This window comes from Chiloscyllium plagiosum, chromosome 39 (genome assembly GCF_004010195.1).
Source record: "Chiloscyllium plagiosum isolate BGI_BamShark_2017 chromosome 39, ASM401019v2, whole genome shotgun sequence".
Lineage (NCBI taxonomy): Eukaryota > Metazoa > Chordata > Chondrichthyes > Orectolobiformes > Hemiscylliidae > Chiloscyllium > Chiloscyllium plagiosum.
The window spans coordinates 8,044,557-8,061,882 of record NC_057748.1 but is presented as its reverse complement, the minus strand read 5'-3'; the positions used below and the strand labels follow the sequence as shown (position 1 = coordinate 8,061,882).

At 40.7% G+C, this 17,326-nt stretch overlaps 1 protein-coding gene across 5 annotated transcripts in view; it reads right to left on the bottom strand.

Annotated features, from left to right (window-relative positions):
- The window catches only part of lrrc4ba (leucine rich repeat containing 4Ba), a 175,889-nt gene that overhangs the window by 50,487 nt on the left and 108,076 nt on the right, over positions 1–17,326 (bottom strand). The gene's annotated exons all lie outside the window — the stretch shown is intronic.

Sequence of the window (17,326 nt, the reverse complement as noted above, 5' to 3'; positions counted from 1 at the left end):
GTCTTGCCAATGATACCACATCCCATGAAAAAAAACAAAGTTTGGATCATTAATTCTCTTGCGTTACAAATCAGGGAAAAGACTTTGTCTATTTATCTTATCCATGCCCCTGGAAACATCTGTAGGAGAGAAAAGCAGTTAATGTTTTGAGTCTGGTATGACTTCTTCAGAGCAGTGTTGTGTATTTCTAAGAAGAATCATAGTGGACTTCAAATGTTTCTCTCTCCACAAATGCTGCCAAACCTGCTGAGTTTCTCCAGAATTCTCTGTTTTTATTTCAGATTTCATGCACCCACAGTATTTTGCTTTTGTAAAAACTGAATCAATCTCAGTTTTGAAATGTTTGCACCAAGAAGTGAATTTGTACCATGTCTGTGAATCTGCACTGAACTCACTCCAAGGCCAGTATATCAGTGGAATGTGAAAATGTGTAAACTCAAGGGCATTATTAAGACGGGACGATCTTGCACAATGAAGTGTTTGTTTTACGAACGGCTTTCATTGGCCATAAGTAGTCACTGTTGTCAACGCTCACTCGTTAACAAGTAATTACTGGTCATAGGTTCTGTGTGTTGTTGTGTGGCCAATGAGCCCAGGAGTACACCACACTAAAAGATGACGTACATAGACACAGAGGCGGTCGGTAATAGTGTTACCAGGTAAATTAACTGAGAGCTACCCTGGATTTTCATCTTTAAAAGGAAATGACAATGATCAAACACCCTTTCACAAAGACAGCTCTCCAGTAAATCACACGGTTTTACTTCTCCATGATTTGCATCCTACCCTGCTTACATGTCCTCCTACATAACACTGACTGCATTTCAAAGTGATTCATTCATTGTGTGTGGCGCAGTTGGGGAATCTCTGAAAAAAAATATGATAAAGTCCATACAATATAAAATGCTCTTTCACATATGCAAATATGCACCTGTAAGATCTGTACACAGCCCTGCTTTTCACGAGAAAACTAGACATCATTTGGTGAATCTTACGCTCATTAATGGCAAGAACGTTCGACTCGAAGAAGAGATGGGACCTTGCGCCTTTTGCATCTGATGTTAGTGTCAAGTACTCTTTGGGTATACAGAAAGTGCTGGAGAAACTCAGCAGGTCTGGGAACATATATGGGAGAGAAAAGCAGTTAATGTTTTGAGTCCGGTGTGACTTCTTCAGAGCAGTGTTGTGTGTTTCTAAGAAGAATCATAGTGGACTCCAAACGGTTCTCTCTCCACAAATGCTGCCAAATCTATTGCGTTTCTCCAGAATTCTCTGTTTTTATTTTAATGCAAGTGTGTCTCCTTCGACAACAACCCTTTATGCGCTCTTGTATCTGGTTTGACATCAGTTGGAAGCAGGGTCATAGTTCTGCCAGTTTAACCCCGCGGTATATTAGAACTGTATGCCGGCCTGCACTGACAGCTTTCTGTTTCCAACATTCCTGGCTGTACAATCAAACTCATCCACTGACTGTCCCTATCTCAATTGAATCCAAGCCTCGTTCACCCAACGCCTTCCTGCTAAATGACCTACATTGCCCAGGTCTGCAAAACCTCAATTTTGAAATTTTTGTCCTCACATTCAAATCCTTCCAAGGCTTCACCCTCCGGCATCCCTTTTTTAAAAATCTGTGTAACAATCACAGGCCAACAATTCCAGATGATCGCTACCTTCCTCCACTAAATTCCTGTACTTGGGCTGTGGAGGCACTGTGTTAGTGTCTCTACCTCTGAGTCAGGAGGCCTGGATTCAGGTTCCACCAAAATGCCCCAGAGGAATGTCATTACATCTCTAAACAAGTTGATTTTTAAAAAAAAACCTCGTTATTCTGCTTGCCTGACTCAAGAGCTAAAGACCTCTGCAAGAAAGTAGTTAGACACTGCTCACTGAAGGATTGCAAGCACTCATTACAAACCACACAAATCTATCCCACCTGCCACATTCAACAACTGAAGATCCCTACTCCCTGCTCAATAATTCTCATTCTCCCTCAGACTTTTACTCTGAGGTCACAAAGTCTGAGGTGTTAATTGAGTTCACATTAGGAAACAGTTTGGAATGGACTGAAATTCCTTCCCTAAGTCTCCTCATTCCTTTCAATTCCTTTAAGATGCTCCTTAAAACCCAGCTCTTTGTCCAGGTTTCTGGTCACAAGCCTGAAAATTACCTTCCATAGCTCAATAACATGTTATCTCATAGAATCCTTGTTAAATGTCCTTGCAATATTTGGCCTCATTGAAGGAGTGATGTAAATACAAGTTACTTCTAATGAGGAGAGAAATAACATCAAGGAGTCAGACTGTGGCTGTAATATTTTGAAATATTCAGGAATATTATGTTTTCAGTTCTGAGACATAGGAACGTTGGTTGGTGGCAGGTGGGTCACTGAGTTACTGTCACCCAGAAAGATGTCAATGATGGGGTTGCAGTTTATCATACAGCAGACAAAGGTATTAACAAGTCCTACCAGGCATAAGGAGGATGGGTTACATCGTTTGAGGTACCAGAGAGTGTGTCAGTCATTCCCCAGTTGAAAGAACACTGAGTTATAGGGTTCAAGTCCCACTTCAGTGCTTGAGAATAAACATCTAGATGGACACTCCAATGCACTCCTGAAGGATTTTATAGTCAGTGCTTAACTGTTTTGTTAGATTAAAGTCTTCCGATTTTTCATAGTCTGCAAAGAGAAAAAGGTATTTCTGTTTTATTTATTCTCTCGTGAGATTTGGGCATTGTTGGAAAGGTCAGAGGTGATGCTTTTTGAATGAGATGTTAAACTGAGGCCCTGCCTGCTTATTTGGATGAATGTAAAATATCCCTTGGCACTATTTTGAAGAAGCGCAGGTGAGTAATCCCAATATACTGGATAATGTTTATCCCTTGAACAACATCCCAAAACCCTAGATTATCTGGTCATTATCTTGTTGCAGATTAGCTGCTGTGTTTCCTACATTACAACAGTGACTACACTTCAAAGGCTACTTCATTAGCTGTAAAGCACTGTGGGACGTCCTGCAGTTATGGAAAGGAAGATGGTGGCCTATGGGTAATGATATTGAGCCAGGAATTGGAGGTGTACACTAATGTCCTGGAGGCATGTATTCAAATCCCACCAGGGCAAGCTGGTAGAATTTAAATTTAGTTAAGAATGAATCTTTAATTGAAAGCTAGTCTCAGTAATAGTGACAATTACAGTTACACAGATTGTCATAAACACCCATCAGATTCACTAATATCCTTCAGAATTAGGAAATCTGCTGTCCCTATCCGATCTGACCCAAGTTTGACTCCAAACACCCCCAGCAACTTAACTACCCTCTGAGGTGATCATTGAACCACAGAAGCTGTTCAGTTCAAGGGCAATTAGGGATTGGCACCAAATTCTGGCCTTTCGGGCAATGTCCAAATCTCATGAAAGAATAAATAAAACAGACATACCTTTTTCACTTTGCATTCTATGAAGAGTGTAATTGGAAGTCTTTAACCTAACAGAACAGATAAGCACTGACTCTAACATCCAGCTTAGCCCCTGTAAGAATGGACAACATATTCTTTGAGTACAGCAGTTGGGGCATTATGTTGAGGTTATACAGGATGTTAGTAAGGCCTCTTCTGGAGTACTGTGTGCAGTTCTGGTCACCCTATTATAGGAGAGATATTAAGCGGGAGAGGATTCAGGTAAGATTTACCAGAATGTTGCCAGGAATGGAGGTTTGAAATATAAACACAGACTAGAAAGACTGGGGCCTTTTTCCCTGGAGTGTAGGAGGTTGAGGGGGTGACTTTTTTGAGGTTTATAAAATCCTGAGGGGCATAATTAAAGTGAATGACACGGCTTGTTTCCCTAGGGTGACAGAGTACAAAACTAGGGGGCATATTTTTAAGGTGAAAGGAGAAAGTTTTCAAAAGGACATGAGGCACAACCTTTTTCCACACTGAGTGGTTCATGTGAGGAATGAACTGCCAGAGAAAGTGGTGGATGCAGGTACAGTTACAATGTCTAAAAGACATTTGGACAAGTTCATTAATAGGAACGGTTTGGAGGGATTGGGCCAAATGCAGGCAGGAGGGAACTAGTTTGTTTTGAGATTATGGTTGGCATGGACTGGTTTCTATGCTGCATGTCTCTGAGACTCTATTAAAAAAATAAATTACTAAAAGGCAAAATTACAATCGATGTTGGATTAAAGAAAAATGATAAATATTGGAATTTATTTTTTAAGACAGCGAATAAAGATAAACACAATGCCAAACTCAGATATTATCAGGTGGCTTCACAGGAAAACAATGCCCCTTTGACTACTAGAAAGAAAGGGGGATCCTGGGGATCCTGAAATTTGGATGAGGTATTCTCTAACTACATGGATTCACTGGAGGTCAGTCATAAACACAGCAACATTTTGGCAAGTAAACACCATCTGCATTTACTTGGTAGAAAATAAAGCTCTATTGCTTAACAAGGTGGTTTTACTCCTATTTTGTATCCTTGATGTGAACGGCACTGTGTTTGTTGCCTATTTCCAGCTGCATTGAGAAATTTAACGGTTTTATTTATTTATGGGACTTAAGTGTTACTGGCCAGGCCAGCCCTTATTGCCCAACCCAGTTACCCGACGAGAGTCAAAAAAAAATCAATGAACTGTGGATGCTGGAAAATTAGAAACAAAATCAGAAATTGGAATAACTCAGCAGGTAGGGCAGCATCTGTGGAGAGCAAGCAGAGTTAATATTTTGGGTCCAGTGACCTTTCAACAAAACTGATGTAACTAGGAAAAAGTTGGTATATATGCCAGAGAAGGGAAAGGGGGAAGGAGTGAATGATAGATGGAGATGGAACCCCAGAGAGGGAGAAAAGGACTGGGTAAAGGTCAGCCTGGGAGAATGAATAGCTGCTAATTGGAACCATTAGTAGCCGACAATGGATTGTTTGTGGTAGCAGCCCATGTGATGACAAGGACTGGTGTGTGGGGAGTGGCGTAAGGATATGGGAGAAGGTGCTCAGGACCTAAAATTATTTAACTTGATATTGAACCTAGAAGGTTTCGGAGTATTGTTCTTCCAGCTTTTGCTAAATTTTTGATGTTGTTAAGAGTCAGCCACGATGCTCTGGATCTGGAATCACATGCAGGGGCAGACCAAGTAAAGGTGGCAGATTTACTGCCCAAAAGGGCATTAGTGAACCAGTTGCACATTACAACAATCAACAGTGGTTACATGGTTATCACAAGGTTAGATTTTCATTCCAGATTTTACTGAACTCAAATTTCACCACCTTGCAAAACATTAACCGAGAGGTCTAGATGATTGATCCAGGGACATAACCGCGATACTGCCACTACCTAATTGCTGGCTCTACACTCTCAATCATGTGGCTTTTACTGGATCATGTGAGAGGTAAATTAAGAGATAGTGAGGTATTGAGTTAATATACGGAATCATAGAAGTGCAGAAGCAGGCCATTTGGCCCATTGAGTCAGCTCCAACCTTCAGTTAGGTCACTCTACCCAAACCCACTCCCTCCAACACATCCCCGAAACCCTATATTTCCCATGGCTACTCTACCTAACCTACGCATCCCTGATCACTATGAGCAATTTCCCATGGCCAATCCACCTATCCTGCACATCTTTGGATTGTGTGAAGACACCAGAGCATCCAGAGGACACCCACGCAGACGCAGGGAGAATATGTAAACTCCATACAGACTATCACCCGAGGCAGAAATTGAACCCGGGTTCCTGGCACTGTGTGGCATCTGTCATAACCACTGAGGCCACTGTGCCATCTGGTAGGACCAAGGTAAAGGAGTGCCAAGGCTCCCTTTCTTGAAGCCCAACAGATGTAATTTTGAAGGGAAGAAAAGATAGACTTATACTTATAAAGCACCTTCATGAATACCAGACATTTGAAAGAGCTTCACAGCCAATTAAGTACTTTTTTGAAAATTAAACCAAGTTGTAGTGTACAAAATATGTTGTTTGAGTGTTAAGTATTGATCAAGACTCCTTGAAGACTTTCAAAACAAATCGGATCAAAAGAAATGGGATCATCCACATCCACCTCAGGAAGCTGATGGAACCTTAATTTAATAACTCATTGAAGTTATCTCCAAATACCTCCAACAATGCAGCACTCCCTCAGGGGTGTAATTGTCTGCCTTGTTTGTTTGTGGTCAAACTCAGGAGAGGAATTTGAATGCAGTGCCTTATTACTCAGGCACTTTACTTACAATATTGCAGCTTCAGTGGCCATTCTTTTAAATTGTTTGCTGTGATATGAGCAACTTTTGTTATCCATGTAAAATTCCTCTTTAACTGAGTGGCTTGCTCGGCTATTTCAGAGGAGAGAGGCGAATCAACTACATTACTGTAGAGTCACGTGTAGGCCAAACCAGATCTCCTTTCCTAAAGGGCATTAAAGATCCAGGTTGATTTTTAAAAAAACAAACCTTGAGGTTAGCTATCATGACCACCATTACTGAAGCTAGCTTTGTAGTCCAAATTTAATCATTAAACAAAGTTAATAACACTGGATTGGATTTGAACTTTAGAATATTAGTCTATGTCTACATTTCCACAAAACCACCGTCTCCTTAATCCAAGGCAAGTCAGAGATTTATTGAATTCACTCCTCATAATGGGACTCATGATGGGACTCAGGAACATGTTAATAGGAATATTATGGTCAACAATCCCAAACCTGCCTCCTGAGCAATCCTCACATCATTAATACCAACCTAAATCTAAAATACTCCTGCAGGGACTAAACCCTTGCCGTAATATCTACTTAGTTTGTCAATAATTGCTATTTATTAGGGCTCTGAATAAGCTTAAAATCAGTGTCTGACATTCCTCTCTGTGGAGATATTACCCTGATTATTTTAAAGATTATTAACACATCAAACTGAAGCAGTCCAGGTGAGCATATTCTCTTCTGTATTAGGAATTGAGAGGTGTTTGAGCAAAAACATGTGCAAAACCTTAAAAGGTTGAGTGTAGATAAGCCATTTGCTATGGGGAAGTGAAGACCTTGGGAGCCCCATCTAAAATTAGAGTGAGGCTGCTCAGGACTGAAATAAATATTGCATGCAATTCTGGACTCCTTCCTATCAGAAAAAATGTTGTGAAACTTGAAAGAGTTCGGAAAAGATTTACAAGGATGTTACCAGGATTGAAGGATTTGAGCTGTAGGGGAGAGGTTGAATAGGCTGGGGCTGAGGGGTGACCTTATAGAGGTTTATAAAATCATGAGGGGCATGGATAGGATAAATAGACAAAGTCTTTTCCCTGGGGTCGGGGAGTCCAGAACAAGCGGGCATAGGTTTCGAGTCAGAGGAGAAAGATATAAAAGAGACCGAAGGGGCAATGTTTTCATGCAAAGGGTGGTACATGGTTGGATCGAAGGGTCTGTTTCTGTGCTGTACATCTCTATGACTCTATAAATGTGAATGTTTTTGGCACAGGTAGTACACGAAATTCGGAACATTCTTCGCAAAATGCTGGGGGATAACTGGAGCTTGCCAGGCTGGGATGATGATTTTTGCTGGGATCTGGCACTAAGAATTGAACTACTGGTCAAACAGGGCAGGGCAGATTCAAGGAGCTGAATGGCCTCATCTTGTTCCTATATGAGTGTTGGTACATTTTGTTTTTAATCGACTTGTTCAGATATGCCATGAAACATATCTGAAGCAGGTGGGACTTGAACCCGGACCTTCCTGGCTGGGAGGTAGTAACACTACCATTGCCCACAAGAGTCCTGTCAATCAAACTGTGCGGACACATAATGACACACATCCAAGGTGATGGAACTTGAACCTATACCTTCAGGCTTTGAGGTATGCAGTTTACCACAGTAACTCTTGTGAATGCTTGTAATCTTTGAATAATAATAGTCCACAGCTTTATCTGACTGCTTCAATTGCCCAGATGTAGTGCATGATTGCACAATTGAGAAACTGGCAGCTTGTTCCCAGTGCTCTTAAATACTGCTTTACAAAACCATATCAGTTGTGGCTCAGGTGACAGTACCCCTACCTCTGAGTCATAATTTTCCGGCTTCAAGTCCAATTCCAGGGCTTGAGCACACAAACTAAGTCTCTATTTTTATTAATTCCTGGGGTATGGGTATTACTGGCTGGGCCATCATTTATTGACCATCTCTAGTTTCCCTGGCTAAGATAGTGGTGAGCCACGTTCTTCTACCACTCAGACATTACAAATGATTTGACCCAGGATGTTGATAATGCATATTTCAGAGATGGATTTGGGATGCAGGCAGTTTTACAATGAGGGGAGGCCAGCCAAGGGAGCACTGGTGCAGTCCAGTCTCAAGGTAACAAAGGCATTGATGTCATTTCCAGCCTCAGACAGAATCAGCTGAATTTTTTTTTCTCCTCATTCAAACGTTATGAGCATCACCGTCAAGGTTAGCCATTTCAGAGGGCCATCGAGAGTCACCACATCGCTGTGACACTAGAGACATATGAAGGTTTGATTGAGTAAAGATAGTCAGTTTCCTTTCCTAAGTGAACCAAATGGGTTTTTTTTTCCCCACAGTCATCATCATCATCAAGCTAGCTTTTCATTCCAGAATTTATTGAGTTCAAATTTTACCATTTGCCATGGAGGAATTTGAATATTAGCTTGGGTTCCGATTCTTAGCCCACTATATTACCACAACACCACTGCCTCTCTACAAAAGTGCAAGTTGTGGTTGGAATCCCATTTTGGAATCAAATAAGCTGTGATTGGTCTGACTCATTCTTACGGAGTGATCAGATAGAATTAACAGGTATAAAATTTGTAACAGAGACCAAAGAAAGTAGCTTCATTTTTCTCAATGTGCAGTTGGAAGAAATTTCTCCTCACCTCGAGCTGAATGTTGGTTAAAAAGTGACAAATATTTTGTAGTAATAAAGATAGTAAACTCATGAGCAGGTTAAAAGTACCTCAATGACAATTACTTTGCAAGTCACAATTTGAATCACTTCCTAAGCCTGTCATTCTGGTCTCAATCAGGATCATATCAATTGCATTAACCCTGAGAGACAATGAGACATTGTGCTACTATAACAGGGTAACCCATTAAATAGTGTTGGCCCCATCTCTGTCTTTTTATTTGATGAATTTTCTCTTCTTTTCAATATCTCCCTACACTCCTCCCAACCTCTGTAACCCCAAATGCCTCTGATTTACTCTTCTCAAATACTGACTTCTTGCCCATTTTTGATTTTAATCACTTCACCACTGGGAAGTTACTTTACCCCTTGAAGCACTTTTGCCTTGCTCTTCTTGAAAAGCAATCCTTAAACTCTGTTTGTGCATTTGTGTCTTTACTCAAGTATTTGCCTCGAGTCAAACACAATTCTTCCATTGAGGCTTGACCAGTATTTTATAAATGTTTATCATAACTTCCTTGCTTTTGCGTTCTATGCTTCAATTTGTGACGCCCATATTTCATTACGAGGTGCCCTGCCAGAAATCCCAGTCTTAATATACAGCAATTAAGTCACAGATTTGTGACTTTGAAGCAATCAAATCCAGGCTTGATTTATGTTGTATTATGGCACTGATTCCAGACTGCCTGTACCTTTAAGACTGTTAGAAGAATCATGACGTGATGTTGCGGCACAAAAATACCTGACTCACCTTCAGTCACATTCTGTGTAAAGGGTCAATGTATTGATTAGATGGGATTGCAGTTGACAAAGAGGAGGTTTTAGCAATTTTGGAAAATCTGAAAATAGATAAGATCCCTGGGCCGAATGGGATTTATCCTCAGATTCTCTGGGAAGGCAAGGAGGAGAAAATACAGAGCCTTTTGCTTTGATCTTTATGTTGTCATCGTCAGCAGGAGTAGTGCCAGAAGAATGGAGGATAGTAAATATTGTTCCCTTGTTTAAGAAGGGGAGTCAGGACAACCACGGTCATTATAGGCCAGTGAGCCTTACTTCGGTTGTGGGTAAGGTGTTGGAGAAGTTTATAAAAGATAGGATTTATAATCATCTGGAAAAAAATAATTTGATTAGGGACAGTCAACATAGTTTTGTGAAGGGTAGGTCGTGCCACACTAACCTTACTGAGTTCTTTGAGGCAGTGACAAAACAGGTGGATGAAGGTAAAGCGGTTGATGTGGTGTATATGGACTTCAGTAAGGTATTTGGTAAGGTTCCACACAGAAGAGTATTGCACAAAATATGGAGTTTTGGGATTGAAGGTGATTTAGCGGTTTGGATCAGAGATTGACTAGCTGAAAGAAGACAGAGAGTGGTGGTTGATGGGAAATATTCTTCATGGAGCTCAGTTACCAGTGATGTGCCACAAAGATCTGTTTTTCTGCCACTGCTGTTGGTCATTTTTATGAGTGTCTTGAGGTGGACGTAGAATGATGGGTTAGTAAATTTGCAAATGACACTAAGGTATGCAGAGTTGTGGATAATGCTGAAGGATGTTGTGGGTTACAGAGGGACATAGATAAGGTGCAGAACTAGACTGAGAAGTCACAAATGGAGTTTAATGCGAAAAAGTGAGAGGTAATTCACTTCGGAAGAAGTAACAGGAATGCAGAGTACTGGGCTAATGGTATAAGTTTTGGCGGTGTAGATGAATAGATAAATCTCGGTGTCCAGACGCATAAATCCTTGAAATTTGCCACCCAGGTTGATAGAGTTTTTAAGAAGGCATATGGTGTGTTGCCATTTATTGGTAGCTGGATTGAGTTTCGGTGCCACGAGGTCTTGCTTCAGCTGTACAAGGCACTGGTAAGGCCGCAACTGGAGTATTGCATACAGTTCTGGTCACCACATTATTGGAAGGATGTGGAAGCTTTGGAAAGGGTTCAAAGGAGATTTACTAGGATGTTGCCTGGTGTGGAGGGAAAGTCTTTTAAAGAAAGGCTGAGGGAACTGAGGCTGTCTTCATTGGAGAGAAGAAGATTGAGAGGTGACTTAATCGAGATGTATAAGGTAATTAGAGGGTTAGATAGGGTGGAGAGTGAGAGCCTTTTTCTTCAGATTGTGAAGGCTAACATGAGGGGACATAGCTTTAAATTGAGGGGTAATAGATTTGGGATAGATATCAGGGGTAGTTTCTTTACTTAGAGAATAGTACAGGTCTGAAAGGCTCACTGACATTCCGGGCATTGAAATGGGAATTGGAGATACATAAGGATAATGGAATGGTGTAGATTAGATGGGCACCAGATTAATTTCACAGGTGGGCACAACATCGAGGGCTGAAGGGCCTGCACTGCGCTGTAACATTCTGTGTATCAGTTAGTTATGTGTGTAATATACAGTAATCATATAACCCAGACCTTGCAAGTAAGTCTATGTTACCATAGTCTTATATATAGTTAGAGTTGTAAATAAACTTCAAGAGATCTAACTCAACAGAACCCAATCATCTGAGCTAACATAACAAACCACAAACATCATTGATTTAAGTGCTAGATGCAACAGCTTCTCAATGGAAGGGAAGGGTGTAAGAAGCAGTGGAATGCCACAACTAGACCCTGCCCAAACAGCATTTGTTGCCCATCCCTTGTTGCCCTCAAGCTGAATGAATTGGTAGGCCATTTCAGAGTCAACCAACATGGTTCAGAAAAAAACAGATTGAATAAAAATGGCAGATTTCCTTCCCAAATGAAATTAATGAAACAAATGGCTTTTACAACAATCAGTGATTGTAATAACACTACAGAATTAATAATTAAGTTTAGATGGTGGGATATATTGTCACAATGCCACCACCTCTCCTGACTTTGAAAGTGAGTAAAATTGGGCTGGACATAACACCTGAACCTGGGTACTTTAGATTAAAATTGGCCCCAAAGCCCAGATATCCTGGGTCCAGACTGTCTACATTTGACATTTACAAGTCAGCACTAATTCAATGTAGGGGTATGGGTGGGTTGCGCTTCGGCGGGTCGGTGTGGACTTGTTGGGCCGAAGGGCCTGTTTCCACACTGTAAATAATCTAAAAAAAACTCATAGCATCTGCCTTTCTGATATTCGATACATTGTCACTCTCAGCTGAAGATATCAAAAGGAGCATTTTTAACCATACCTTCCTGATAGAAGCTTGGTAATTTACCTGTGAAAGCTACACTTCTTCTACCTTAGCCTGCTGGGTACTTTTTCAGAAAGCTTTAGATAGCAGGAGGAGAATCCTGCACCAGAAGGATAAATTGCTTACTTTTAACTTTGCATTTGGAGCAGAAACACTCCTGAGGTCACTATGAAAGATTTTACTAGCTGACTATTACACTGCTATCAGCTGTGCCTCAATGAGCAGTGCTCTCACCTGTGGATCTGGAGATTGTGGGTTAAGGTATCCCATCCAGAACATAAACAGGCTCAGCATTCTCAGTCCTGTTCTGAGGAAGGGCTGCACTGTTGGTGATGCCGTTGTTCAGATGGGACATTAAACTGAAGCCCTGTCAGGTGTATGTAAAAGATTCCATTATTTTCAAGAAAAACAAGAGAATCCTTCCACTGTTCTGGCTTATTTTTATCTCTCAATTATCGCCATCATTGTTAGTTGATCATTAGCAGGTTGCTGTGTGTGGAATTTTACTGTACACCAATCAACTGCTGTGCTCCTTCATTGACTGCCAAGTCCCAAAGCTTGGAAAGGCACGATGGAAATGCAACAACATCACTTTACTTTCCCAAAAACCAGATGTTTGCTTCAGCTGTCTGACCTTTGGCTCTTCCTTGCAGTCCACTACCATCCACATTTCACTCCAACTGTTTCCCCTGTTTCAGGCAGGCAATGTACCAGTGCATTCATTTCATCTTCCCAAAACCAAGCTAGAATGTGATAGCATTAAAACCTTCCCTTTGTGAATATTTCCTGTTCACAGACATTTTTTTGTGGCATTGCATTTCCTAGTCATGCTCATTGTGTCAACCTTTGTGTGGACAATGTCACTGTTATCAGTTTCAAACAGAAGGGTCCTGGTGACACTAAAGTTGCAGCATCCAGCCACCAGATGGTGCCACAGCTCCACTCTATCAACTACCACACTTTGAGCAATGCCACAGGTGTTCAATAAGCAAGGATAGTAACAGTACTCCTTAAATTTAGCAAGCCATTTACATTGGCTAGCTGAAAAGACAGTCTTGTGCCAAAGTTAGTGGGTGATTGGAATGTGTCCATAGAATTTCAAGTCCAGTGTGTTCAGCCACTCAATATTGAAAAGATAGAATGAAAGATTGTAGTCATATCACAACCACTAAATATTTCAAAGTTTTATTGTCACTTTTTGTACTTTTGATGTGTAGTCATTGCTATAATGAATTAAACTAAGAGGCCAACTTGTGCAGACAAAGTTCCCATCAGCAGCAATGTGATAATGGTCAGATCATCTGTTTTTATAATGTTGATTGATGGATTGATGTTGGCCAGAACACTGTGGAGATCTCCCTTGGTCTTCATCAAGATAGTACCATAGGATCATTTCCATTCAACTGAACAGATGGAAGGGGCCTCCATTTAATGTCTCATCTAAAAGGCAGCACCATTACTACTACAGCACCAAAACTGTCAACCTTGAGTTTTTATTCTCTCCTGAAAAACTGGAATGGTACTTGAACTCAGAATCTTGAGATTCAGAACTGAGAGTTCTATCCACAGTGCCACAAATGGGCTCCCTGATAAACCAAACTTAGGTTGCCTTCATGTTCATTAAGTAACAGAATCACATGGGAACAAGGTGAGACTATTGAACTTTTCCACCACTTATCCAGATGATGCTTGATCTGAATCCTAACTCCATCTTCTCTGGCACATATTCAGTATTGGATTCCATGCAGTTTGGAAGAAGTGCAAAAGAAATTCTAATTTTGCTTTGTTTCATTTACAGTGGCTGCTGCTTGCTGCATGGTTCATTACACTAATTGGAATGTTAAAACCTTGTAGACATTCCCAAGCTTGCTCCTCTTCCTCTCTCTTCACACATACACACACATACTTTTAACTCCAGCATTAGAGTGTTCAATTTTTCTGTGTTTGGTTATGAGGCTCTGGTAATTGATCTATGCTCACTATGCTTGATTGATTAAGTCTGGATGTTGACTCTGGGCAAAGTAAACAGACAACACAGAAGCTACTGGAAGTTGAGCTGGAACCATGACTGCAGACATTTTGCATTTGCAGAAATGTTTTAAAACCCTTGTAAATAAACTTGTTGTGTCCTTAGAAAGTAGTGTAATCTTTACATTGCCCTGAGATATATAAAATATACACATCACACGAACATGGTATTATGAAGTATACACAGTAAAGAAACAGGCATTTGGTTCAATTCCATGCTAGTGCTAATGTTTGACGCAAGCCACCTTCCAGCTGTCCTCATCTAACTCCATCAGTAGAGTTGATGTTATAGAAAATCACACAGAAAATATCTCAATGCCAAAGGAACTACACCTTACATTTATATATCATTTTGATGTAAAGTACCCAAGCTGCTTCAAAATTGGACACTGAGATACATGAGATGATTTTAGATCATATGGTCAAAGTGATAGGTTTTAAGGAGTATTTTAAAGGATGAATAAGAGATGGAGAGGTGTAGGGAAGGAATGCTCAAGCTAGGATTAAGGCAACTGATGCTGTCAATGGTGCAGCGTTGGAAATCAGAGATGTGCAAGAGGCCAGAACCACAGAAGTACACAGATCTTGGAGAATTGAAAAGGTGGAGGCGATTGCAGAGAGGGAGAGAGAATGAGTAATGGGAGTTTCTGAGATAGGGTAAAGAAAGAATATACACTCACATTTATATAGTTCTTTAAACACAGTGAAACAACCTGCAATACTTCATAAGAATATTGTCAAACAGAATTTGACATGGTGCCTTATAAGGAGGAAGATGATGGCAGAGTTGTAACATTTCTGGAGTAAACCAGTGGGATTAATGCTATGGCAATATGGGGTTAAAATCTCACCATCGCACTGGTTGGAATTGAAATGTAGAATTATAAAACTAGCCCCAACTACTGTGCTGACCATGCCAGTTATTATTGATTGTTGTAAAAGCCCATCTGGTTCACTAACATCCTTTGGGGAAGGAAATCAACCATCCTTCCCTGTCTGACCTACACGTGACTCCAGACTCAAAACAATGTCGAACTCTATCAACAAACACACTGAGTTAGACTCCATCTACCACCCCCTGAGAAAAAGAACAGGAAATTACATCACCATAGGAAATGATACCACCAACCCAAAGAAACCCAAACATAAATAGAAAGCAGGAATCTGCAGCAGTGCTTCACCCGGAGGCCCATTGAAAATGTTGCCTAGTAGAGTAACGAAATGTCTGGAAATGAACCTTCCAGCTCAGCGAGCAAACCTGCATCCAGAATCTCAACTTGAGTTACAAATCTTCTCAAAACTTGCAAAGATTGAACATACCTACCATTTCAACCTATAGTAACAAAAGCATGCTAGTGGTTCCAGCGATGAGAGTGATAGGCATGCAGAAAGGCTATAGAAGGTGGAGCTGTTCTCCTTTGAGTATAGAAGTCTGGGAAAGGATTTCAATTAGAAATCATTAAGTGTCTATATTGAGTAAATAAAGACAACCTATTTCTAATGCTGAAGGGTCAATAATCAGAGGCTGCAGATTCAAGTCCACATGAGGACACAATCCTTTTTATGCAATGGCTGGTTAGAATTGAAATGCACAGTCTGATAAGGTGGTGAATAGAAATTCAAAAGAAGGTACTCATTAGAGCATAGACCTCCATTACACTGTATTAGCTCATCATTACTATACTGACATTGTAAGCCTTGAGGCTTTTGCCTGCCTGGCTGACTACAAAGCTGAAAAAATGGAACATTTTCATTTGGAGTTTCCATCTTCGTGATGAGTCTTCAGGCCAATCCTCATTCAAACCTGCTCTGAAAACTCTGCTCAATTTTGACAGCCGTGACAAAATCCACCTTAGCAGCTGAGACAACACATGGCATTCTAATCAACAATCTAAACAAAATAAATCACACATTCTGAAAAAGAAAATCAATTCCATCCATCTTCCAGTGTTTATAAAATCCTTTCAAATATTTCTGGATCTGGACCTGCAGCTTCACAAACTTAGTAGGTTCTTTATTGGGCTGTCCCCTATTGATGCACAAAGTTTTGTTGTAATCCATCAGTTAGTTTCTCTTTTAGATGTATTGTTTGCAGACTAAAAGTCAGCGAGGAAAACATTATGTAACAGTTTTGAAGAAAAGTAATTCCATACTCAGTTACAGAGAACTTTTTCCATCTATACAGGTGCTGCCAGACCTGCTGAGTTTCCCAAGCACTTCCTGTTTGTTCAAAACATCACCTCTGCTCATCTTCAGTGCTCTAGCCAAATAGCTTTTAGAGTCATAGAGGTTTACATTGTGGAAATAGGCCTTTCGGCCCATCGAGTATGCGCTGGTGAAACACAAACACCTCATTATTCTAATCCCATCTTCCAGCAGCTGACCCAGTCTTGTATGCTTTGGCATTTCAAATGCACATGTAAATAGTTCCAGACTCCCCCCACCCTCTGGGTGAAAATATTTTCCTCATATCCCTCTAAACCTACTGACTCTTATCTTAAATCTGTGCCTTTGATCACTGATCCTTCCACCAAGGGAACCAGGTTTTTCCCTGTTACCCTGTCTGTACCCCTGATAAAGTTTATACATCTCAATCATGTCCCCCCTTAATCTCCTCTGTTCCGAGAAAAACAACACATCTGTTCATATAAACTAAAACTCTCCAGCAACATCTTGGTAAGTCACCTTGCCAGTAAAAGGGAATTGTATATACACTTGAAGGAGAAAAAGTAATGCAGTAGGTGGGTGGGAGATGAGTGGGACTGTGAATTGCTTTTTGAAAAAGAGTTGGAACCAATTCAGTGAAGCAAATGGCTTCCATTTGTGATGTTGGCCCATGATACAATTTAAGATACTCAGGAAGGACGAAATGGAGAACCAAGTCCTTGAAGGATTAGATAGGGTAACTGCTAAAAACATCTTTCATAGTCTCACGCAGGAGCTGGACAACAGATTTAGCTTTCCTGTCTCTCACACATGTTGGCTACGGGAGCGTTCGATAAACTGGAAACAACAAAATGTAGAATCTGACAGCATCTGTGGAGAGAAAGCAGAGTTAACATCCTGAAGAAGGGTCACTGGAAAAGTTAACACCTTTCTCTCCACAGATGCTGCCAGACCTGCTGAGTTTCTCCAGCAATTCCTGGAGTTCTTTGTTTATTTTTGTAAAATGTTGGATGTGTTGGTTTTTTTTTCAAAAATAAACCCATAGCTACTCCTGTTCACCA